A 26,459-nucleotide genomic window follows, 5' to 3' on the forward strand; every position below is an offset into this window, starting at 1 on the left:
TAGTTCGACGGGAACTTGAAGCGGCAAGTCCAGCGTCGTTCCAGCCCTCTCCTTTCGACCATGCCACTATGCAACCAACCCCCGCGGTCTCCGTTATTCAGGCGGTCGTACGACAAGAATTCGCCAACCTCGGGTTCCCTGTCGCCTGCCCGGTCTCTCGCCCCTCGTCCCGACCAATGCCCATGAATGCATCTCGAAGTGACCCATTCGTTCCTCCACGATCTCGCAACCCAGCGGAATGGCGAACTCCCGACGACAGACCAATCTGCTTCCGGTGCCACCGCGTTGGTCATGTCTCCCGCTACTGCCGCGCCACTTGGACGCCGCCCTATAGGACCCCACTTTTCTCGCCTTCCCGACCATATGAAGATCTTCGCCGGTATCCTCCCAGCCGTACGGACCCTACTTGTGACACACCTAACAGCCGCCCTCCTGCTCGTTCACCGTCCCCTCAACGCCGTCGTTCCCCGTCGCCCCAACCACGCCGCCACCCCTCGCCGCCCAACTTTGCATCGTACCCGACGGAAAACTAGATCGTGCAGCTCCTGGAGGTAGTGCTGCATCATCTCCTTCTGAACCAAATCCTCCGTTGACGCTTCCTACGAACAAGAACCTCATCGATGTGCATGTGGACGGTATTTCTTTGACGGCTCTAGTCGATACTGGAGCTCACGTGTCCATAATCAGTGCTCGCCTTTGTCGCCGACTGAAGAAAGTCCTCACGCCTGCTACTACAAAAGCTGTACGCGTCGCCGATGGCGGAACTGTTCCTGTCACTGGAATGTGTACAGCTCGCATAAGCATCGCCGACCGTTACGTTCCTGTCCTATTCACGGTGCTCCATAATTGTCCTCATGACCTCATCCTAGGGATGGACTTCCTATCGACCCATTCTGCCCTGATAGACTGTTCCGCTGGTACTCTTTGCTTGGACCTTCCTCTTCAGCCAGATATTTACCCCGCACCTCCACCAAATATGTTACGTGAGTGACGAGTCGCTTTTACAAGTCGTTATTCACACGATATATTTGCAAGAGCGGCTGCAGCGCTGACCAGACCGGCTCCGAGCTCGAGCAGCTAGCGACCTTCGTCCTCTTCGTCGGGCGCACACGCGCGTCGACCATATGAATTCCGGCAGCCTACATGTAGCAATATTTTGCGAGAATATGTGGGCAGGTTAATGGCTATTTCGGCGCAATTTTCAAAGTGTGTGGGTTAGTTACCGTTGCTGCAGTTCATTACACGCATAATCTTCTGTGCCCGGCATAGGTTCGTTGTAAACACAGTGACGAATTGAGTACACGGTCGTCGATGAACTCCAACAGGCACCGATATTAACATGTAATGTAAAAAAACATGGCCATCCGTCTTAGGAATCGGTATAACACGAAACTGAACCGTGTCTTCAAATAAGTAGTTGATTCTTTAATGTGAATTGATATATGAGAGCTTGTACAATGTCTATCGGTGCTTTGCAGCTATAGCACAGTTTGACGAGGATGCACCTACGTTGACTCCTAGTGACAAATCTCCATCCCGATGACTAACGCCCAGGATCATAATTTAACAGTTGTGGTAGCTGGATTTGTTAACATATACCTGGACACAGCATATCGTGCATCCCGCGCAACGATGCATCAACAGGCAGTGGTGTAGGCAGACATTTTAGATGCGAAGCAGCTTTTGCGCTGGACTGTGTCCGTAGTTTCATTGGCGACCATCCCACCTAGCATAGCCATCTGAACGCGTGCTCGCGCCAAGGAGAAGTCGTCTTCCTCTTGTTCTTCGACCGCCTTGATTATGATACGTGCAGAGCACTTTAAGGGCCCGGGCTGCCGTATGCTGTTTTAGCTTGGCGTAACGCAGACAAAACCATGTGTGCTGGCATGCGCAAGCGCGTTCGGGCCTGTGTAAGGGGCTGTGGTGAAGTGTAGTGACGCGTTGACGCGGTGGTGCTGAAATGTGGTGGCACCGTAGTGTTGTGAGACGTGTTCGGAGGCAACGGCAGCGACGACTAAGCAACGAAAGGAAGACGACGACGGCCGCGCGAAATACCACGGGTGAAAACCAGGCCCGCCAAACGAAGAGAAAGTTCGCGGGGAAAAGCATGGTGAAGGCCCTTGGGGAAGACCAATGAGAAGAGGGCACGTGCAAGAGGAGAAGAAAGAAGAAACGTTCGAAGACTGGTCGAGGCAGAAGGGTTGCAACAGTCTGGAGCGAGGATCACTGGTGTCGCGCGACTGCGAGTCGGGTTCCGGACCCGACGCAAGAAGTCCGACAAGGCCATGACGCTCCAGCTGCCCACGGTATACCCGGAGGTATACGGTCTCAAGGAGTTCCGGCCGTGACTGCCCAGGTCACGTCCTTGGTGCTTGAGCTCGACTCCCGATCCAAACTGCCCGTGGAGGGCAGAACCTCCTGTGTGGCTGTTCCCTGCCGGAAACGGGCCCGTGCGACACAAGTGGAGCCTAGGGGCAGCCACAGATCTGGTGAGAGCAAGCAGCCTACCCCGTCTTCGGGCAAGCTCCGACGTGCTGGTCAGCGACGGTCCGGAACCCGACTCGCAGTCGCGCGACACCAGTGATCCTCGCTCCAGACTGTTGCAACCCTTCTGCCTCGACCAGTCTTCGAACGTTTCTTCTTTCTTCTCCTCTTGCACGTGCCCTCTTCTCATTGGTCTTCCCCAAGGGCCTTCACCATGCTTTTCCCCGCGAACTTTCTCTTCGTTTGGCGGGCCTGGTTTTCACCCGTGGTATTTCGCGCGGCCGTCGTCGTCTTCCTTTCGTTGCTTAGTCGTCGCTGCCGTTGCCTCCGAACACGTCTCACAACACTACGGTGCCACCACATTTCAGCACCACCGCGTCAACGCGTCACTACACTTCACCACAGGGGCTGGGTAAGACGCTGTGGCCTCTCTTCCTTACACTCTCTCAGCAATCACGTGACGGCGTCGGGGAATGAGATTCTGCAGACGCGCGATGAACCCGCGTGTCGTGCTCCAACAAGAGTTCGGGACGAGTAACAGCAACAGCAACTACAGTGAATTCATGGTGTGCTCCACTTGCAAGGCCGCGTTAACACCGGGCAAGGTTCCCGTGATGAACGGAACTTTAAGTCGACCCATGCGTTGCTTCGCATACCCACATGGTTCCCTTTAGTGGGAGATGGTGTAAGTGCCAAGTTACTGTCCGAAGCAGCTGTCAATGGAGCCAACTGCACGAGGGCACACCTAATTTGTCATCCTGAAAAGCCACTATGCTCTTTCTAGTTGTAATGCAGGAAATGTGCTGACTGTCCAAGTAATTTTACCAGTAACCAAAGCAATAAAAAGTACTGCAAAAAAGAAATCAAGTTCCCATTTCATCATTTAACCAAACGACTGCAAAAAAGAAGATGCCTAAAATGGTGTCGTTCAAATGTCTGAAATGATTTCACCACCAAGCACAGGGAAGTTTCGGCCAAAAGCAGGTTTGTTTTTTTTTTGTTCTTTTTTTCTGGGGGGGGGGGTGGCACTTCTTTGATCCGACATTGGGTCTGGGCAGATAAGTTGGGTCGAGTGTCATTTTGTGCTCTGTAACCCATGGCAAAGAAAAATCCGGGGGAGTGGGGGGGGGGGAGGGCACGGGCCCGGTGTGCACACCCTGGCTACGCCACTGTCAACAAGCACGTAATAAACACTGGTACTCGATATGCACTCCTTCAAAGCGTCGTCGCTTGAGAAAAATGGCAAGGTGTGTGCTCCCGAGTAATAGTGTAATCTATGTCTGTGCTTATGCATACGCTACCACACTGCGCTTCAGCAACACGGGAAGCAAATGTTCGTAGCTTGAGCGGCGAACGCGCGGAGGCGGAACTTGCCGCTGGCGTTTTATTAGTCGGTGCTTTCGCACTCTGAAGCAGTAGGCAGCGGTGAAAAACCTTTAATGCATGTTGAAGCCGCACTGCTTCGACAACGAGGAGTCACACGAAGCAAATGCGAGGAACGTAACTGCGTCTAAGGTGACTCCTCGATGCTAGTGCAGCCAGCGTTCCTAGCTGGCATCAAGACCGTGGCCTCCGAGATTAGCTCCAGCAACGTGCCGGAGCTAATCTTGGAGGCCACGCCCTCATCGTGTCGTCGCCGAATCGCTGACTATCAGCGCTCGTGAGTGTCACGACGCAGTACTTCACTTCACTGCTCCCAGACGGCGGCACCACCTCGACCCGCAACCAAGAGCACAGTGCGAGAGAGAATGTGCGAGAGATATGAGGCGCGTTTTATAGCGAAAGCTGTTATGAGATAACAACAAGGTTTGAGTGATCTAAGCGCACGCAGACGAATACAAAAAAGGGAAGTATTGTGCTGGACATGCATTGTGAACGTTTGGCCGCCGCGGCAAAATCCGCTAAGCGTTCTGAACTTGATATATATTTTTTAGGACGCACAAGCCCAATATGCCTTTCAGAGCGATTGTGTCTTAAAGAGACGCGTGGCAAAATGTTGTATCTATATTGCAAAATAATTTGGAGTGCCTTTCTATGTTGGATCCTTTTCGTGTTAGCAATTCTGAAGCGGTGGTCAAGTTTCTAAGCACTGATAGTTTGAGCTGCCATAGTGCATTCAGTATAGATATAGAAGATGTATACTATTCCATACCTCATGACGAATTGATGGCGTGCGTTAAAGACTGCATCACGCAAGATAATGATGCACACTATTTCTACCTAGAATTGTTGAACATCGATTACTAGCTTTCTGGAATTACTCAGTTTCTACTTGAAGTCAACGTTCGTGACATGGGAGGGAAATCTTTATGTCCAGCGCTCTGGTATATGTATAGGCTCTTCAGCTAGACGTAGCTGAAGAGCCGTATAAGCTAGACGTATAAGAGACGTATAAGCTAGACGTAGGACTTCAAAGGCATTTGCCAGGACTGGTAACTCATGCATTCAGATATGTTGATGATTTTCTTGTATTCAGTAGTTCCTCAGATTTGACGCAAGATGTTGTAAATATCTTCAAAGTGTTTAGGGAAACAGCCATGAAACTAAAATTTTCCTTTGAAATGCCGCATCTCAACCAACTTCAATTTCTTGATATTAACTTGGTTTTTGAACCGTAACATGTTTGCGGGTACTATTGTCCTATATCTATAAAACCTATACTTTAATACATGTCGAGCAACTCAAAGCTGGTCAAAAGCAGTATCATCAACACTAGTTTAGGTTTCGCTTTGAAAAATTCTTGCCAACACAGAATGAAAATGAGCTTCGACAGCCAGGTCAAGCTAGAACTAGCAGGGTATCCCCAAGATGTCATTAGGTCAGTGTGCAAGAACATCGTTAAGACACTAAAAAATGCACGGAATCATTTGGGCAGTCGTAGTGACTGTCGTAAGGGCAGGAGGCTAGCAGTTATTCCTTATCTACATAGGACATCGCACGAACTTAAGCAAATAGGTAATAGGTGTAATGTAGATGTGCTTTCGCGGCAAAAAATAAACTTTTATCAATTTGTTCACGCATCCGCAAGAAACCGCCTCAATTTCATGTCAAACACAGCAAAAAAATTTGTAGAGTGCGCATTGGGAGTTGTGTACATGATTCCGTTTAGCTGTGGTAAAGTATACATTGGTCAGTCGGGACATTGCATCAATGTGCGTCTAAGAGAGCACCACTCAGCGGTTAAATCGTCAGGAGCTTCACATCTTGCAGTTCATTGCAGGGAGTGTGGCTGCTATCCTGTTTTATGTGATACCGAAATAATTTTTCGAAGCAGCAATCAGCTAACCCGAGAAATGACTGAAGCATTTCATATAAGAAAAAGAGGGGATCAATGTGTCAGCCGACCTTCAGTGTTGTTGCATGAGAAGCAGTTTGTTTTCCTTGATAGTTTTCCGCAATAGTTCATCGCCGTTTAACTATAATTGTCTTGTCGCGCATGCGTCGATCACTCGTTTGTTGTATTTATATCCTTTCTTGCTCAATAAATCTTTTAGCTTATGAGTAAGCGCCTTGTCCTGTTGTCTTCCCTTTTTACAGCGAAAGCTGTTATGAGGTCATTTCACCGGCCGTTTTTGGCGCCGTAGTTGTCCGCCGCCGCCGCCGCCGGTGTCCGTAACCACTATCGCTCGAAATTAGAAAAAAAAAACGAAATAAGAAAAAATTTCCAGGATGGAACGGGGTTCGAACCTGGGCCCTCTGCGTGGGAGCCCAGTGTTGTACCTCAGAGCCATGCCGGTGCTTGGAACTGCCTAGCAAGAAGACGCTATAGAGGCTTCATGTCCAGAAGGAACCATATTAACATATGTAATTCAGTGTGGTAGAAGAGTGAAATAACAACCACGCCCCACACAACGCGAATTCTGTAACCAGGCGTCACACAATGCGAATTGAGCAACGAGTGGGCTGTTGGATGCTTCCAACCCATTACATGGGGCTCTGAAATAATTCTTCATCGTCATCAGGCGCAACAACAAAGTGCGCATAATGCCTTACATGTTTTTAGCGGGTACCACGGCTCTCCGTTGAATGACGAAAAAGGGTATAGTGGCTGTTTCCCTATGACACACAAATTATGATAAGGTATAGCGTAGTGGGTTCCTCGCAAGTGCACTTGCATTGGTTGCCAAGGAAGCCCATAAGCCCATCATCTATTTCCTCAGGGTCTCGATAAAGTTCTTCCCTCCTCTCTCTGTCTCTCTTTCTCACGTCAACCTATGTTACATTGCATGGTGGGAGAGTGAAATAGCGACCGGGCGTCACATAATGCGAATTACGTAACTGGCGAGCCGTTTAAAGCTTCCAACCCATTACAAGGGCTGAGCCACAATTCTTCATCTTCATCAATCGTCACGTAAACAAAGTGCACATAATGCCTTACATATGTGTAGCTGGAACTTCGCTTCTGCGCAGAATGATGAATAATGGCGTTGTAGGTGCTTCCCAACTTCACAAATATTGTGATTTGTAGCGTAGTGGATACCTTGCTAGCGTACTTGTATGAGTAGCCCCAAGAGAGTTTACAACGGGCTCTAGAAATGCCACTCTTCCAGCTTTCGCTGTGACTGTGCCTCGCTTTCCGCGTAGGCCTGGCGTTTTTTGTATTCGTCTGCGTGCGCTTAGATCAGTCAAACCATGCATTTCAACCAACTAGCCCAGTTGACGATTCTCTTATCACAACAATGGCCGTCTGTGGCGTCGTAGTTGTCCGCCGCCGCCGCCGCCGCCGGTGTCCGTAACCGCTTTCGCGCGAAATAAAGAAAAAAACAAAGAAATAAGCAAACATATCCAGAATGGAACGAGGTTCGAACCTGGTCCCTCTTCGTGGGAGCCCAGTATTCTACCTCAGCGCCATGCCGTTTTTTTTTCTCTTTATTGCAGGGCTTCAGTTTTCAACAGTGAAAAGAAAGTACATTCTGTCGGTGCTTGAAACTGCTTTGCAAAAAGACCCTATACAGGCTTCCTGTCGGGAAGGAACCACATTAACATATGTAATGTAGGGTGGTAGAAGAGTAAACTAACAACCAGGCGTCACACAACACGAATTCTGTAACCAGGCGTCGCACAATGCGAATTGCGCAAAGAGTGGGTTGTTGAAGGGCTCTTCCATAATTCTTCAGCGTCATCAGGTACAGCTTCAACAAAGTGCACATAATGCCTTGGAGGTGTTTAGCGGGTACCACCGTTCTCCGCAGAATGACGAAAAATTGCAGTGGCTGCTTCCCTACTTCACAAAAATTATGATTTATAGCGTAGTGGGTTCCTCGCAAGTGCACTTCTATTGGTTGCCAAGGAAGCCCATAAGGCTCCCATGATCCATTTCCTCGGGGTCTCAATAAAGTTACTTCCCTCTTTCTCTTTCTCACGCTAACGTTTGTTATAAAGCGTGGTGGGAGAGTTAAATAACGACCGGGCGTCACACAATGCGAATTACGTAACTAGTGGGTAGTTTAAAGCTTCCAACCCATTATAAAGGGCTCAGCCATAATTCTTCATCGTCATAAACCATCGCATCAACAAAGTGCGCATAATGCCTTACGGATGGTACCTCGCTCCTCCGCAGAATGACGAATAATGTCCTGGTGGGTGCTTCCCAACTTTACAAAATTTATTATTTGTGGCCTAGTGGGTACGTTAACAGTGTACTTGTATTAGTAGCCACAAAAAAGTTACATCATGTTGCGTTGCCCTAAGAACCCTCTTATCCCTTTCCTGGCACGCATAATTTATAGTGAGGAGCAGTGGGTGGCTGCTTTGCGCAGCTCGAGGCCCGAAATTCAGGAGGCGATCTTGGCGTGGGCTGAGAGATTAGAGGAGGCCTACTTCAAGTAGGTCCTCCCCCCACCCTCTGTCCCATTGCCCCCTTCCCGTCAACCAGGGACAAATAAAGTTGTGCATTCATTCATACAACGGACTCTAGAAATGCCGCTTTTCCAGCTTTCGCCGTGACTGTGCTGCCCTTTCCGCCCAGGCCTGGCTTTTTTAGAGCCTCGTGCATGTCCGTGGGTAGCGTATTCGTAGAGCACCGGGCACCTATCGTCGCCGACCGAGAGGTCGCGGGTTCGAGTCCCGGCGACCGAACTTTTAAATGCGAAGCATTTCTTAGCGAACCTTTGGCACTTTGAGCGTTTCCATCTGCGTATCTATCTATCTAGCCGCCTACGTCTGGGTGCTCTCATGATCGCCTCCTTAACCTAGAGTAGACCAAAATTGGCATCGGAGGGTACGAGGATTTGACGAAAATGACTGTCGGCTCATGACATGAATAACGTGAAAATCCTGTCGCGTACGTCGTCAAACCCTTGCCACTAGACACATGTGGCACATACCCGTTTGCCACGGGCCGCGGTGTACGGGTATGCGCCACAGGTGATTGAGAGTTTATATCTACCCAGAAACGGCGAGAACAGACATTAGTAACTTCAATGCTGAGAGCGTTAAGAAAAACCAACATCGGCAGCGTTGACTTCCCGAATGGAAAGAATGAAAATTAGGATCCGAGCAGGAATCGAACCCAAGCATTCTGCGTGGCAATCAGGTATTCTACCACTGAGCCACGCCAGGTCTATAAACTGGTTTGGAAAAACAGCCTACGAAGGCGTAATATCAGTGCAACGTCAATTGTGGTTATGGTGCTTGCTATCTAATTTTATAAGAAAGCAATGAGCACTACATGATAATCCTACGATGTGTACTACTACGATACAGGCGTCATATCAAATTAACGTCTGTAGTTTCAGTGTTGCCTCCGCTTTTAAAGCACTGTAATAAGCATTATAATCGTATTTTTATTATTCAGAAAACTATATTGCAGCATTGCTCGACCCCGGAAGAATGCATTAGCTAAAGGTACATATGATATCCACATCACAGCACCGTAAAGTGCACTTCGTTCGCTAGAATGACGCAGTGTCCTCTTCATTTCTTACGAGGCTGGGCGATGGCCTCATGTTGACCGAGGATGATGCCAGATTGATTGACAGCAGCTTTGTAGACTAGGCTACGTAGGCCACATACGCCCAGGTGGTCTACGAATACGACAAGCGCCATCCACTGATGTTGGTTTACGTAGCACTATCCAGACCTACCAGCCTCGACGGCCTTTACCTCACTAACGCTTGGGGTGACGTCGGGTTCCGACATGTCGCCGGCTCTATCGACAGACAATTTGTCGACGAAGTAACCGAGGCATCCACGACTTCCAGCAGCTGTACTTCACTGCACATGGGCAGCTCGTCACCGAGATCACAACCGGATCCAATAACGAGTCATGGACCAGCTGCTGGTGCTCACTGACCATGGTGATGATGACCTTGTTCAAGAACTGTCAAGAACTTCTTCCACACATGCACATGGGTTCGTGAAAAATGCGGGCGTTCTCCATCATAAGGGACATGTATAAGCACTACATATCAGCTTACCGCTTCTGCTGTTGGTAATACCCACGTTGCCGTTGGCAGCGTTACGTAACTGTAAAGAACTAGTTGTATAACAAATATGCGGCTCTTCAACATATGTGTATGCCTATACAATTTATACATATCTTTAGCGTCATTTTGTGACGTGTCGCTCAGTAAAAAAATTACTCCACAGTCACCTTCCAGCTCTATGCTTCGCATAGCATTGACTCCCACGGTACGCGGGATCTGCCGAATTTTTTTTCTTCTATTTTTCTCTTTGTCATCCGTTAGTGTACATTTTACGAACGTCATATTCGCGACAAAAATGCGTCAGTGAGGTTTTGGGGAAACCTGGCATAAAGCACTTTCATGTTCATAAAAATTGCTGGAGTAAGGAGGGGGGAGGTTGCGTAAAGGTCTACAATTTGGATGCCAGCAATTAGCGCTGAAAAGCGTTATCCAGCAAGAAACATTGGAACCGGATGGGCCATACGAGGTCAAAGTAAATAATCCATATTATGGTCAACTCCAGCCGACCGAAATTCTCGGTCTAGTGCTGTTTAGAAATCTATCGCTAGAAATTGCGGGCTCCGATATACTCGCAAATATTTAAGCAATTATGCTTTCTCGCATAAGAAAAAAAATAACCTCCATATGCATTGGTAATTGATTATATCCTTATTTATTTCAGAGCGTCAATATCGGTAACCTAAAGAACCAGCCGTACTAATCAGGCGCATTGTTGTAAGGACATGTCTGCGCTTCTGATAAAGAAGTTCGTACTGTATGCCACTGCCTGCTTAGTCTCCAGGATGTCAATGAAAGTTCACATCACCTTCCCTCTACTCCCTTCCTCGCACGGCCACCTGCACCAAGCTATTTGATTGGAATCCATTTGATTTGATTCAGCGTCGGATGAGTTAAACTCGAGTTAACAGTCCACTGGCATTCGCTATCCTTGAAGCTCTTAGGTATGCCAAATGTCAGGGGATAGCCATGCATTATCAATCCGGTGTACCAAAAGCATCTGTCGTTGAAATATCGTAACAGTAATATGAGCCGCTATGAAATGGCGGATTAGAGTTCCGGGACCTCAATGGGAGTCGAGACTAGTTGGTATGGCACTCAATGGCTTCAAGTCGTCAAGAGAGAGAATAAGAATAAAAGAAAGGCGGTAAAGTCAAGTTTTTTTTTCAAGTCGTCAAAATTTCTACAATTCAAGCGTCCTAGAGCGGACAATTAGAATATTTTATTGCTATAATCATCGTTATTTTTCAGTAATGGGATCACAGATAGTTTTATTCAAATGATGTAAATCATACGTTGCCGCCTTTACGGCGGCATCGTGGCTATTCATTCTCGCTTAGGAAATGAAATATAATATACTCTAAGAAAGATGAAAATGAAAATGGCACAAAATATGTCATACAGTAGCACGCAAAAGGTGGAAACACAAAACAATCCAACCGCACGTGAGTCGCATATATTGGAGCATAAGTTCAGGTAAGCGAAGGGAGTTCTTATGTACACGTATATAGTCCAATGTACTACAAATGTCCAATAAATATAAGTCGGAACATTTAGATTGTTCGTCGAATCAATTGCTTTTGCTGAGATGACAGGAAATCTGTCTCAGGTGCTGACGCATTTCAGTGCGCGAAGGACGAAGATTAATTGCCTCTACGTTATTGTGCACCCGTTCCGCGGCTGCGCCCGCTGCGGTGTTACCAAAAATGTTTAAGTGTCCTGGTTTTCATTGAGTGGTTCATTGAGTGGTTCATTGTGCTTGTTTTCGTGTGTTCTTGAAGAGTCCCATACAACAACATAGAGAAACTATCAAGCTCCCCCATTCCTTTCTGCAGTGTGGGGTATTATAGCGGTTATTCTTAAGCGGTTAACATCCCTGCCTTTCCTCTGTCTCTCCTATTTTCCTTCCTTCCTTAAAGGGACACTAAAGAGAAACAATGAATTGGTTTAGATTGGTAAAGTGTGCTCGGAGAACTCTTGTGTAGCTTATTTCACCACCATAGGTAGGAGAAAACCAAGTTCAAAGTTTAATTCTTATATTTCGTGCCAAACTTTGTAATTCGTGACGTAAAATGTTTCAAAGATCATTTAACGTATTTTGGCGCCACTGGCTCGAAGAAATTTCCACAAACTCGTTATGTGAAGTCTCTGGCCCCCTCATAGGACAATGTACTTCGATTTAACCGATTAGGAACTACGTGGGCCCAAGCAGGCGCCGTCAAAAATATGTGACGTCACGGCAAGTGGTGCGGGAATTCCAAGGTGGCGTCGCCACGTGTATTTCCTTTTTGCACGTTTTCTCGCTTATTAAGCGTCTTCGCGCAGAAAGCGTGGTGTTTTTGGTATCGTGGAAGAGAACTTTACTAATGCGAGAAAAATCGTTTTGCTCTTTAGTGTTCCTTTAAGGAACTTTCCTCACTGCTTTGTAGCGATGCGAGAGCGGCTTGCGAGTCGCTGGAAAGGACAAAATTTAGCGCATTTTTTATTAAGATCCGTTTTTCTGTGTTATCGTGAATGCTGCGTACCACGCCTCGTTACCCTATGCAAAAGTGTTTTGGTGAAACAAAGAAATTCCTTAATTGTGGATTACCTGAATACACGTTAAGTGCAGAAAGGTCACGTGCATTCGCTAAGTGGAAAAAGTACTTGTGCACCCCCCGACCACTTAGATATATCATCGCGTTATACTGCGCTGTAATTGTTAAGATAACAATAAAAAACAAATAAACCAGAAACTGCTCATCTAATTATACCACGCGCATTACGGCACCTCCTATTAGACAGGCTAAGGCGCAGAGGACGGTGCCCACTTTTAGTTGCGCATCGTGCTTCCCCTACTCCGCCCCCTCTCTCGACTTCCTTGAGCCAGCGCAAGGCGCAGTTGTAGCACTGCACTTGCATATAGCGAACTCGTGCCGCATTGCACATCACACGCCTGAGTACTCGTTAAGAAAGTGTAGCCCCCAAATTACTAGAACCTGGGAGCAACTTGACGCGTTAGTACGCTTAATGGCGTTGCTGCAAGCAGTAAACCGGCACAAATATTGTACTTGCGCCCTGTTTGAAATTTCTGGAAAGAACGACATATTATTAACAGCCACGCATCTCTTAATTCGGGATATTCGAAAATGACCTTTTGCAATAGTCTTCGCATTCAAAGTTTCATTAAGCAGCAATCTAGGGAGGAGATTATGTGAATGGCCTCCATTGTGGTCAAAGTAAGGCATTATTTGAATTGCTGCAATGTCGTGGCGATATGCCCTTCTACTCCAGCCAATTTGCGAAAAGTCTGTAGGTTGCTATAAATAATAAAAGAAGTTCCTGGACCTAGAAACCACCGAATAATTACGCCAACAGCTATGACATTGCGAAACTGCCCGTATAGTATATAGTCGTATGTTCATGCCGCTGCTACGCTCTATACTTACATCATAGGCGAGTAAAACCTCTCGGGGAATAAAACGCAATGTGAGACCCGGAATCTACGCTCCACTTACGCAGTAGAGCTACTTGATCTTGTTTGACGGAGAGAAGTAATGGATTAATGTTCTTTTTTACTGTCTATATTACTCAGTTGCAGTAGGGAATATTTGTTCTCGGAGCCCGTGCACAACAAGCAAATGTTTCGGTAAGAAATGGATATAAATCAGTTTATAAAGGAGATCCCTCCTTTATATCTAGAACTGCAGTGTCTGCGATACCTTAAGTATGCTAGTCTCATGTTTCAAGAGTTTAGCAACGCGGGATAAGTCGCGAGCAGGTACGTAGCGTGGCTGTCCGAAATAAACGTAATTCTTTGTAAGTATGATATCTACGGTGCTATAAAGAAGCATCAGCGCATCGTCAAGGCCGCTGTACTGCAACATATTGTGCGTTCAGCTGCCGGGTAAGAAATTCGGCTTTTACGATAGCTCCTTTGTAAGTATGCTGTAGAAATTAAAAAAAATAAACAACAAAAAAACATGGAAATGCTCAAGTGAATCTCCTGCAAAGAGACAGCTTAAGAGAACAGGGAATACGTAGAATGCTTGCAGCTGTGTGCGTCCTTCAAGATTAGAATGAGCACCCGGTATAGCATGGAGCGCAGATAACTTTCCTTTTTTTGCCTTTTACACTTACAGGCTGTGGTAGCCTAGATGATAAGATCGAGGACGTGGGTTCGATTTTCGTCCACGAGACCCAATTTCAATGAGCGTGAAATGCAGAAGTCTTGTGTACTTAGATTTAGATACATTACAGAAACCCCAGGTGCTTGAAGTTTATCTGGAGTCTCTCGCTACGGCGCGCCTAATTATATCGTGCAGTAGTTTTGCTTCGCGAAACCCGACATTTTATTTATTTATTTTTCACGACAGTATTTGTTCCTCGCCGCAGGCCTGCTTTTATCACCGGCATCAGTCGCACATGACGACACATGAAACAGCGATTTGTTTTCTGACCATGGTCGTTAAAGTTACAATGGCTTCATTGACCATGTTTTGAAGCCACAGCTTCGGTCGATCTCTATTCAAGGGTCAGGATTAATGACATCGTGGGAAAAGATGTTTTCCGTCTGGAGAGCGTTGGCTTAGTCCACTTTGCACTCGGGCACCACGTCTTTAAAAATATTGAAGATATTTGCTGTGTCAATTCAAGTAGTCGGTGCAGAATAAATAAAAAGAAAGGCAATTTATTTATAGCTCGTGCCTCAGTGCAGTGTACCGTACCCGTCGAACCATCTTCGGGTTTGCTCAATTCGCACCTCCCAAGCTCACACGCATTCAGGACGAATGAGCACTTGATTTATGCGTTGACTTTCAGGCTATGTTTTAAATGCGAATCATTTCTTAGCGAACCAAAGGCACTTTGACCATTTCTATCTATCTATCTATCTATCTATCTATCTATCTATCTATCTATCTATCTATCTATCTATCTATCTATCTATCTATCTATCTATCTATCTATCTATCTATCTATCTATCTATCTATCTATCTATCTATCTATCTATCTATCTATCTATCTATCTATCTATCTATCTATCTATCTATCTATCTATCTATCTATCTATCTATCTATCTGTCTGTCTGTCTGTCTGTCTGTCTGTCTGTCTGTCTGTCTGTCTGTCTGTCTGTCTGTCTGTCTGTCTGTCTGTCCGCTTAAGTCTCGGCGCTCTCACGGTCATCTCCATAACTTGGTAAATACCACAAGTGGCATAGGTGGACGTGAGTTTATGACGAACACAATTCGCATGTCATGACATGAGTAACGTGACACTCGTGTCGTTGTGTCTCCCCTGCAATTTTTATATAAGTGTGATAAACATTACATATGCACACCAATGACTCCGCAAGCTTTAGTCCAGCGTTGCGTGAATACCCCTAATACAGCTACTTCCGGTATGCACATAATCGAACCGCAGCATGCGCTTCATGGCGATAAAACTGACGTATCTGCTGCAACGTGACTGCTGACGTTACATCAGACCGCCAGCTACCATCTACACGCCAGTGTATTCGGCGTGCCTGGTGAGCCCACTATATGCGCAAAACTACTCAACTTACGCAATGACGTCGATACAACTCGTAAAGCTTGGCTCAAAGCAATAAAATCAGGCACAGACCGGGTACTCGCTGGCTGCTTAGCATGAAATCAATTTCCACAATGCGTGGGACCTGCTGGATTTTTTATGCTTACGCTTAGCAGGGCAAACGTATCCTTTTATCCATACAATGGCTTCATTAAAGCAATACAAAAAATACCCTAGCGTGTATAAATTTGGTACAGTATAAGGTACGCGATGTGGCCAATTATCCGTAACTCTCTGCAACTCCGCCCCTGATAGAATTAGTCACTGTGGAGTGAAAAACTGTGACAGTAAGGGAAAGAGGATCACTACGTGCAATTTTAATTGCAATTATTTCAATATAGCTAAATATAATTAGGAGATAATGATCGGCGAACAAATTCTCGGGACTGTTCACACAGCTTACGGAAAAGGTGAAGAGAAGCCCAGTGTGTTGGCTGTGGGCGGCGGTGCACATTTGGCAGAGTCGGATCCGAGTACCACAATCGAGCCCACGGCGCCCTCGTCGCATTATTGCATTTATAATTGTTCGTTGCGTCTTTGTGTCTGAGCCCTCATATCTTGAAGCAAGGTTTATGTGAGCCCTTACATAAATGGAAAGCTGCTTCAGAGCAAACATTCCCAGGCTTGCTCCGGGCTCTCCATCAGGGGGGGGGGCAGAAGTTTTACCTCAGCGCCTTCCCCCTCCTCTCATCACCAGCGGTCGCGTCCGTGAGCAAACAAGCTTTTCTCAATGCATGCAAAAGTGAAAGTAAAGCGATCACGTGCTTCTAGCAAAGGTCTGCCTTTTGTCCCCGCATTTTCGGGGATGGAGGTTGGAAGTAAACAGCTTTTGGTTCGCAGCACCAAGCGTTCTCGGCCGCAATAATCGTCAAAAACCTGCATGACCATAACCCTGCTCTTTAAACAATGACGGGACTGGTTCTGCTGAGTAAACGTATGGGGCAGACTTGGCGTGCCCCTAAGATGAATGGGGAAGGGGGGCGGAGAAGCGCGCTCCTCCCTTCTTCCCGAGGCGCGTGCCCATGCCCACATGGCAAAATGGCAGCTCTCTGCAAACGCTGTGCAATCACACAAGACGCATAGATGTGGCACATATTCAAATGTTTAGGAATTCGATGCCGGAGCTCCACACAAGCGTACCCGTTGAGTTTACGGATTATTTAGCGTCATGACATTGAACCTCGCGCTGTCAGGGACAAGATATTATTTTTTTTCCGAGTTTAACGACCTCGCGTTGTCTGTGAGTGATGCGAAGAAGAATGGGAAACGTGCTGTGAAAAAGAACCACGAACATTCCGAGGTCTATGAGCGAAAGAGACACGTAAGAAACGCAGCCTCCCAGAAAAACTGTCGCAGTGATACGGATGGCACGGAAATAATCAGATTGATTGAAGCAAGCCAATTCAATCTTCAGAACGCCGACAGAGTCCCAAGCAGATGGGAGCTTCAAACAGAAAAGATCCGAAGTTGTGGCATTGTGATACGTACATCTCTCAGCGACGTAAATAGATTTTCCAAGACCTCCAAGAGGAACCGTTCAGTTGAGTTCATTGTAGTGGTTCAGGGTTTACGTCGTCTGTTGCGAGCGTTCTGAATGGTCCCCTCTTTTTGTACGTGTCCGGCATACAGCTGGCGAAAATTCGCGCTCCAATACACTCCGGCGTCCTTTGAGCTTTCGCTGCTAGAGCTTCAATTATCTGAACAACAAAGGCCCAGAGATGAAGAACAAGCACGTGTTCTGGCTGCTATCTTTGGACTGTGAATATTTAGTTTTGCTGAGAACAAGTTAGCCCAATAAAGATTTTAAGCTCTACAAGTATGTCTGCTGCGTTCTTCACCATCATAACCAGATGAATATAGTGCACATATTTTATAAAAAGAACAAGACAATGAATTGTGGCAGGATATGCCGGTAGGATATACGTTCACCCATTTTTTCTAACTGCATGAACAAATATATGCGGGATAGTACAAGTATTAAATAAAAACAAGATTGAGCAAAATTAGTACAGATTCACCAACGAGGACATATAAGGAGCGAGTGAGAGAAAGGCATAGAAAATACGGGCTCAGGAGACGTGTGCACAGGGGGCTTCAGTGGTAGTAGACCGATGCCTTGCGCAGCTCACAGATCGCCTATCGGATCTGGGCCGTCCGGCAGGCCCGCCAAGGGGCGACTATACGAGGCCAGGACGTCCCGACGGGGGAGATTTGAGCCCGAGTCATCAAACTGCAGAACACTCAATATTTTTTTTTTATTTATGAAACCGACAAAGAACATGACTCAATACGAGGCATTGCTCGTAAAATTGAAAATTCTGTTCGTGTTCCTCGAGGACATTAAGTTAACTGAGGAAGTCTAGAGTGTCTCACATCACAACCATTACGTTCTCACGTGCACATACCACGAGCATTTATTTTCTTTTTTGTTCCTTGTGTTTTCCTACCCTTCCGCTCCTAGGGCCTTTCTGTCTTCTCTCCTTTCCTTTGCACAGAGTAAGATGTAGGTGCTATTATATACGCTGGCAGAATTCCCTGTTCTTTCATAAAGACCTTTCTTCCTCTCTCTGTCGTGCCATCTAAAACAAAGGAGACATTCTATTGAAGGAGAGACGGAGACGTGAGCCTCGGCTTAGAATGCACCTGATGGCGTGCTCTCACTGCAGAAAAAAAAAGAGAAAAAAAAACAAGAACATAGGAGATATATGATCACAAAGAGAGATGCATGATGTCATATCTTGCAACATTGCACCGCGCGGGGTGCATAAGAATGAATGAATGAATAAACTTTATTAACAGTCCGGGCGAGGCGGGGGGAAGAGGGGATTAACCCCTGTCCCGTCCCACCCTCCGTCGATGATCACGGAGTCAGGTGACGGCTTGAAGTCCTTGGACCCATGCGGCATCTTCGGCTTGCCGGACGGCCTAAAGTTGGTCGGTCGGCTTGTCGCTGGTGAGTGCCGCCTCCCAGCGGCAGCGACGCCGACGCAGCCGATCCGTAGCAGGGACCACAGCTGCGGCGGCGGTCGGCCCCTGCCCTCGCGCGGTGGTAGCAGCAACGATTGCTCTCGGAGTTCGTTCCTGCCTAAGATGCGTTGATAAATATTGGTTTCTGCATAAGAAGAAAGCAATATTTATCTGTCTGAAGAGGTAAGTTCCCGCATTGCGCCAAGCGTACACGTGTTGCTTCAAGGAAGATACTCAATCTGTTTACGCTGCCTGTAGTGCTCCGCTTATACATTTCACCAGTGCGCAAGCCGCTACATTCATTGTAGCGGCTTGCGCTAACCTAACTTCCTACTTCATCGACTTCTTCATGAGATAACGTTTCTTTTTTTTTGTTTCATTGTTTAAAAATATGATATTAAAGGAAATTCGAGTAACTATACGCTAATCACATCGAAGACCTCAAAACACATATTATGAGAGTTGCTTTCTAGGAATACTAGAACAGATGGACTTGTGTTGACGCCATTTTGTGTATACCTGAAAAATATCTGCATCGAACGCAAGTGGAATTTCATGAGTCATCACATTCGGAGTGCGGTTACGTGGAGAGTAACTGAATTACCATGAGGTGCCTACATTGATCACTACGTTTGATTTGATTGATGTCTGAGAAATCCGTACGAATTTCCTTGTAGCTTCGCGCTACAAACGGGTGGTCATCGATTTCCATTTCCTACTCTTTCCGCCACCTTGCGGGATTCCGGAGAACTGATTTGCACTCATTTGAGCGGCGTTTTTTTTTTTTGCGAGAAGAACCAAATGCACTTTAACTGAAACTAAGAAAAACGCACATTTTTGCTACTGCCAATATGGTCGGGCCTGCTACAACAATTTTTTGCCACTGTGTTCCTGTCCCCTAAGTAAGTGAAATCTGTCTTGGGACTAAAATCTATATAGCCCACTATCGTCGGTATTCAGGAGTAAACTTTGTATCTGGCTCTTATAGATTGGAACTTTTCATTTTGGCTTGAATTAGGTCGTAAAAGAAGTTTAAAACTATTCGAATGTACGGTATAGCAATATTTTGCGATAACGTTAACATCATCCTTGTGCTTCTGTCAGTGTCGTCCTCCGTCGCACGCGCGTAATGGCGACGAACTAGACTTGAAGAGCGAGTGGTCCTTCCTGGCAAAAGGCGCACTATTCTGGATTGTCGGCAGCGTTTTGCTGTTCTTGGCATCTACTGAAGGCCCTGAAAAGAGCACCAGCTCTTCTCTTCTTCTGAGCTCGTTTTATGCCGTGCCGTTTCGGATAACTTCTTCTTCAAGGAATAGATCGGTGCCAATATCTTCATTTCGTATATCTTTTATTTCAAATATATCGTCTTCGAGCGAAAGAAGGACATGATACTGCAGCGCTAAACTCGAAAAGAAACGCTAGGAGGAAAAAGCAGTAGGAAAGTTGGCCTCTTGCTCATTATATTCTAGTTTTGCCCTACAACATCATGCCCATCAGTAAGTGCCAAATTGCCTTAGAAAAACTAATTGTTGAACCTAAACACGATAGGAAAGCGACGAGGATACAAATGAAACAGATTGGATAATAACATGTTGGCTGTTTTGGTCACGATTATTGACGCAGCGCTAGCTTAATGAATGTGGCTCAACTTGATTGAGACAGATGCAGCATTTGGCTCATTGTTGATTAGAAACTGCCTTTTTGAGTTCACGTTACAACCAGGAATGGCCCCATTTTGATTCCAACTGATTTAGAAGTTAAAGATACCTATGCGCGCTTTACGCTCCCGTGAATTTCAGTAGAATATCGGTTTCTGCATTTGGCTCTTTCTGAAAAAAAAAAAAAACGCCACATGTGTCGACGTGCTTCGAGTTGTCGACGAATTCGCCCTCGCGCTGCCAATTGCCAGCTTCCTGGTTACCTCAACTGGTAGAGCGGCCGCCCCGGAAAGGCGTTTGTCCTGGGTTCGATCGCAGGACCAGGACGAGTTTTTCGGCAACTAAGAAGCTTTCTTTCTGAGAAATGCGCATGGATTTCCTTGTAGCTTTGGTGGTTGTCGATTTCTCATTCCTACGTTTGATTTGATCAAGAAAAAAAAACTTAATGCAGCTTCGCACTGGGGGTGGCAAGCCTGAATTAACTGCTGAGCTGGGCAGCCTTCTTTGATTTTCTTCGGTTTTCTGTTTATTTCTTCCTTTATCTCCTTTTTCATGTTTACTTTCTGCCTTTTCTCTTTCTTGCTCTTTCTATTTTTCGTCCTATTTCTTTTGCCTTTCTTTCTCTCTCTTTCTATTTCTCGCGTGCTTCCAGTTTTCTTCTATTTTTTATATGTGCTTTTGCCTGCGTTACGCGAAGCGACAACAGCATAAGACAGCCCGGGCCCCTAAAGTGCTCCGCACTCATTATCATCAAGGCGCTCGAAGAAAAACAATCACAGCATATCGACGTGGTGAATGATGATGAGTTGGGCGAAGCTCCGGAGAGAATCATCGGTAAACCGTGAATGTTCTGTGTAACGCCCCATCAATCATCATATGAAGAGTGAGAAACACTGTGTGTATACAGAAACATGAAACTCTTATTTTTCTTAATTAAATGATGCTTGGCTTGCGTTGTGCCTTTATTATCACGGCTTTATGGTCCGTGAAGTGACGGGACAGCGGTTCTTGTATGGGTTGCAACTGGAATTTAGAAAATACCAGGTCTATACACGTCCCTCGGATGGTCTTCTCGCCGCAGCCGTGCAGCTTGTCGAGCAGCTTCGGCCTCGTGGGCTCGAACGGCGGAATCTGCTTCGCGGCGTCGACGTGCAGCTTCGGCCTCGCGGGCTCTCACCTCAGGATTCTGTCTGCGAGCGCGCGCTGCCGCCGCCTTTCGTGCCCTCCGTTCCGCAGCCTTGTCTTCCATCTGGCGACTCCGAGCTAAAGAGAAAGCGTGCCAAGAGGAAGCCTCATGGCGCGTTACTTCTGAAATGTTGTCTTCGGGTGTTGTTGAAAACACGAGACATAGTAAAGAAGAAAGAACGCCACACAGGCGAACACGCACGAGAGTCTCACTCGTCAACGTCGTCTTCTTCTTCTACTGCATACCAGAATGCGCGCTTCTCACGAACTAGAGGTGGCTACTTCAAACCTACAAACCTAAAAACGGAGGATGGACAGACCCACTGCATAAGGAGCTTTGCCCCTAAAAGAGGAAGAAGGCTTCTTCTTGGCGCGAGCACGCGCTCAGTATGCTACGGGTGGCTATGCTATCCGTTGTTTTGCCTGCGTTACGCCAAGCGGCGACAGCGCACGATGACAGCATACGACAGCCGGGGCCCCTAAAATGCTCCGCACCTAAAATAATTTTAAAGAAGCACCTTACGATATTAGGCTGCATACAACGTTAAATGGCCATGACCAGAAGAAATGAAAGCGGAAGGAATGAAATGCCAGGAATCTTCTTTGATGATGAAATAAAGAGACTGGCAGCGCAATTCGATTTTTATTATTGTAGTTGAGTATAGAGCGTATCTTGCTGCACATGTTGCGGCAGACGTGTTCACTTACAGAATGTCAGTTGGCATTACTTTGTACTCGGAACCTTGCAGGCAATGCACAAAGGAGGCTTGTCAACGCACACAGGGATTGGATGTATTACCTGATGACAACCCCTCCGACCCACCTTTTCCCAAGACGTCCATCATATGGGAACGAGGAGGCTGAAAAGGAAAGCGAAATAGATAGATCGCTCCCTTCCTTTGTTGGTAGATGTCATCCAACGAAAGCGAAGCGGGAGAATATCGAACATAATATTTAGGCGATTTGAGTGTGTTCTTGCAAAACATAAGCAAACTTGAAAATGTGGGAGGCTTCAAGGTCAACTGAGACGGCACGCAGTAATGGAAAAAAACGCCAGGCCTGCGCTGAAACCGCAGCACAGTCACAGCGAAAGCTGGAAGAGCGGCGTTTCAAGAGCCCGTTGTAAGCTCTCTTGGGGCTACAATACAAGTACACTAGAAAGGTACCCACTACGCCATAAATCAAATTTTCGTGAAGTTGGGAAGCGCCCTACTAAGCCATTATTCGTCATTCTGCGGAGAAGCGAGGCACCAGCTACACGTCTGTAAGGGATTATGTGCACTTTTGTTGACGCGACGACTGATGACGATGAAGAATTACGGCTCAGCCCTTTGTAATGGGTTGGAAGCTTTAAACGGCCCACCAGTTATGTAATTGGCATTGGGTGACGCACGGTCACTATTTCCCTCTCCCGTTATGCTGTATAACATACGTTGACGTGGGAGAGAGACGGGGGGGGGGGGCGAAGAACTTTACTGAGACCCCGAGGAAATGGATCATGCGCTTATGGGCTTCCTTGGCAACCAATACAAGTGCACTTGCGAGGAACCCACTACGCTCTAAATCATTGTAATTTTTGAGAAGTAGGGCAGCAGGCACTGTGCCATTTTTCGTCATTCTACGGAGAGCCGTGCTATCTGCTAAACGCATGCAAGGCATTATGCGCACTTTGTTGATGCTGTGCCTGATGACGACGAAGAATTATGGCAGAGCCCTTTGTAATGGGTTGGAAGCATTCAACAACGTACTCGTTGCGCAATTCGCATTGTGTGACGCCTGGTTATAGAATTCGCGTTGTGCGACGCTTGGTGCTTATTTTACTCTCTACCACGCTATATTGCATATGCTAATGTGGTTCGTTCCCGACACGAAGCCTGTATAGGACCTTTTTGCAAAGCAGTTTCAACCACCGGCATGGCTCAGAGGTTGAATACTGGGCTCACACGCAGAGGACCCAGGTTCGAACCTCGTTCCATCCTGGAATTTTTTCTTATTTCGTTTTTTTTCTTATTTCGAGCGATACTGGTTACGGACACCGACGGCGGCGGCGGCGGCGGCGGACAACTACGGCGCCAAAAACGGCCGGGTGAAATGATCTCATAACAGCTTTCGCTGTAAAAATGTCTGTGTGTATGTGTTCTTACTGACCGGAATTTTCTCTCTTTCTATTTCTCGGAGTTTTCTCTATTTTTATATGTGTTTTTCTCGCCAAGCGACGACAGCGTCCCACACTCCATCATCATCACAGTAAGACAAGAGGAAGAAGACTTGAATAATAGTGGGGACGTGCCGTCCGCGGCGACAACGCACATCACTAAGGTCGAATTGTTAAAGAAGACACGAAGCTTTTCGTGAAAAGCAAAGGAATCGCTGAGTAAGAGACGGCACTCTCCTAGTAGTTGAGTATAGCCTTGCTGCATCTTCGCTTTTGGTATGTCCAATGCACAAAGGAGGCTCAGGATTGGATGTATTACTCAACCCCTCCCCACCCACCTTTTCCCAAGCTAAATTTACTGAAAGGGAAAGTGAAATTGATAGATCTTTCCTTTGTGTGGTACAAGAAAGCGGGAGAATCCAGAATATTTAGACAGCTTAAAACATAAACAAACTTGTGGGACGGGAGGCTTTATTTATTTTTTTTTGCGAATTTTACTCTCCCAGAGAGCGTTCCGTTCTGCATAGGATGAGCATTGCCTGATTTGCCGAATATTCATACTTCTCACAAGCACGAGTCGGTTGAAGTATTAAATGACTAACAATGCAAGAGTGTCAAACAATTTCAGCAGATTAGTCCGTGCCTGACTAGTCTGCCTTTTGGAGCACGTGAGCGCTTCACTGTCTCGACGGTCACGTGTTGCGCAGATGTTCGCACATGTGTTGATTGTCATGACATATACGTGGTCACGCACCCGCTTCGAGGTGTACTATTGCTAGCTTGCGCGCCAAATCGAAAGCGTTGTATTGCTATATGCTGCTTTGCTGTGCAAAAATAAGCTCGCGTGCCAGGAAATCTCGCAAAATACAAGAGAAATGGTCGCCTGAACCAAGTACTGATCACGCTGAATCATGTTACCTTATGTCGGTGCTATTTAGAGCGAAGCTTCCGCTTCTTTTGCGAATGTAGCCTAATAATCGCTTGTTGGTACGTTTTGCGCTGTGAGTCTCTAACTTGTTTGTATCACGCTATGATGCCCAGCGTGTCTTGTCGCGTCAGAACAGTAGGAACACGTCAACTGTCAAACAACATCACAAGACCAATAAATAGCGCGCGATGTAATGAAAGACACCACGAATTTCTGAGCATGTCTCGCCGCAAAACCCGAGTGAGAATATTTTAGAAGAACTTCTTGCTGGGCGAGTTGGTCCATGTTTGCGGTGTCAATCGTTGCACATACAGTCGGACAAACACTGAAAAAAAAAACGAAGTAGGCGGAAAGAGCGCAAACTATTATTCCCGCCATACACACGAGTAAAGCCAGTTCATAGTCTGATAAATGATACTTCGTTTTTTTTTCTTGTGTTCCTCCGGCTGTGTTTCCAACGATTCCCACCGTAGACCTGAATGAAAACTAACTGACGCAAATATTATGCAGGTCCTGAAAAATGAACCTCACACGAGAAATAGAATGACCTATTTGGAACAACAGTGATGTACAAAATAGAACGGGGTTCTCGCTGGACAAAGGATCGGTCTCACAGCTTTCGCAAAGCCGAGAACGTTTCCTGTCATGTAAATATTCAAGTGTGTGGCTATCTCCTTGCTTTTAGACCTTAGCAAAGCTGAGCCAACAAAAAAAAAGCGAGAAGAGAGAGCTCTCCGGCACTGTTTCTGAACGAAATGAGCAGAACCAGCGTTAACGAGAAAGATACCAGAAAATGCTTGCCAGAGCACTTTAGCGCCCAAGGGAAGGCGAACTGAAAGCGATAGAGTTCACAACCAGCTGCTCTGGAGTTGCTGTGTCGACAGCCTTCTCTTCACTTATGCAGTAGTGACCCCGTCGCAGGAACCGTTACTGTTGTGTGTGTGTGTGTTTTTTTTTTCTTTTTTTTGCATACTTGTACGAAGAGAACAAGCCCTGACGACCTACCCTGTTAATGGGACACGGCCGTGATCGAGGAATCCCGCCTGAACACTCCACCACCAGCCAACTTATCTTTGTGGAACGCAGTAATTTGCAGCGACAGTGGAAGCCAGCGGGGAAAATTAGTTTAGGGAAAGTAATTGCTTCTGTTCTCGGACTTTACCTTCGCTGAAAAAGACAAGAGAAAGAGGGTTTAGAGCTGCTTCTTGGACAAGCTCAGATATGAGGCGGCAGGTGGAGACTCCCTCCTTCGGTCCCATCTGTTCTACTATATAGGTACGCAAGAATGACCAAGGTTATGCAAAAAAGCCCGCAGGAAATACGCGCCGCTCAGACTCAGCCTCCCGAACAGGGGAAAAATCTGGGCAGCTGAAGTACAACATCTATGTCCTCGTTCTCGTCTAAGTAATCGCCGGCATCTACGTCCTCGTTCATGTGAGCGCTGCGCGAACTAAAAGACGCACAAAGCTTTAGCGAGGCAAAAAAAAAAAAAGAAAGGATATGATGGGAACATTTTTAGTGCAATTCCCAACGAACTTTCGCGCATAAAGTATACATAAACGTGCCCTAGTAGCCTTGGGGCGCTGGCGGGTTGAGCTGCAGTTGAATGGTTGAATGCCCTTTTCGCTCGCTGCATTTCAATGGTGGCGGAACGCAAAAAAAGAAAGGAAGGAAACACATTAGGTGCCGTTCGGGAATCGCAGTTGGTGTAAATTGCTAAAATTCTCGGCTGCCACCACTTAGGCGCCCTTACAGGCATATTGGTGGAGGGGCACGTACAGACACGTAATTTTTTTTCTGTAGTGACACATACTGACGGCACGGAGTTGAGGTTTTATTTAAGGGATCTGTCGCTCGTGGCATTCATCATTGCCTTAGTAAGGTAAAGCTATGTTACATACTGGTTTTGCAAAGTGCATAACTGCGGCGTTCTGATGCTGAACACGAAGACAAACTGACATTCAGCTGCCGGCAAGAGTGGCCTCATTTTTAAGCGACAGTGTTCAAACACTCACGTGACCTGATTTACGCGCATATTACACGTAACCCGACTAACACGTATAACCTTCAGCACACTATACGATGGAT

This window comes from Rhipicephalus sanguineus, chromosome 3, assembly GCF_013339695.2.
Source record: "Rhipicephalus sanguineus isolate Rsan-2018 chromosome 3, BIME_Rsan_1.4, whole genome shotgun sequence".
Lineage (NCBI taxonomy): Eukaryota > Metazoa > Arthropoda > Arachnida > Ixodida > Ixodidae > Rhipicephalus > Rhipicephalus sanguineus.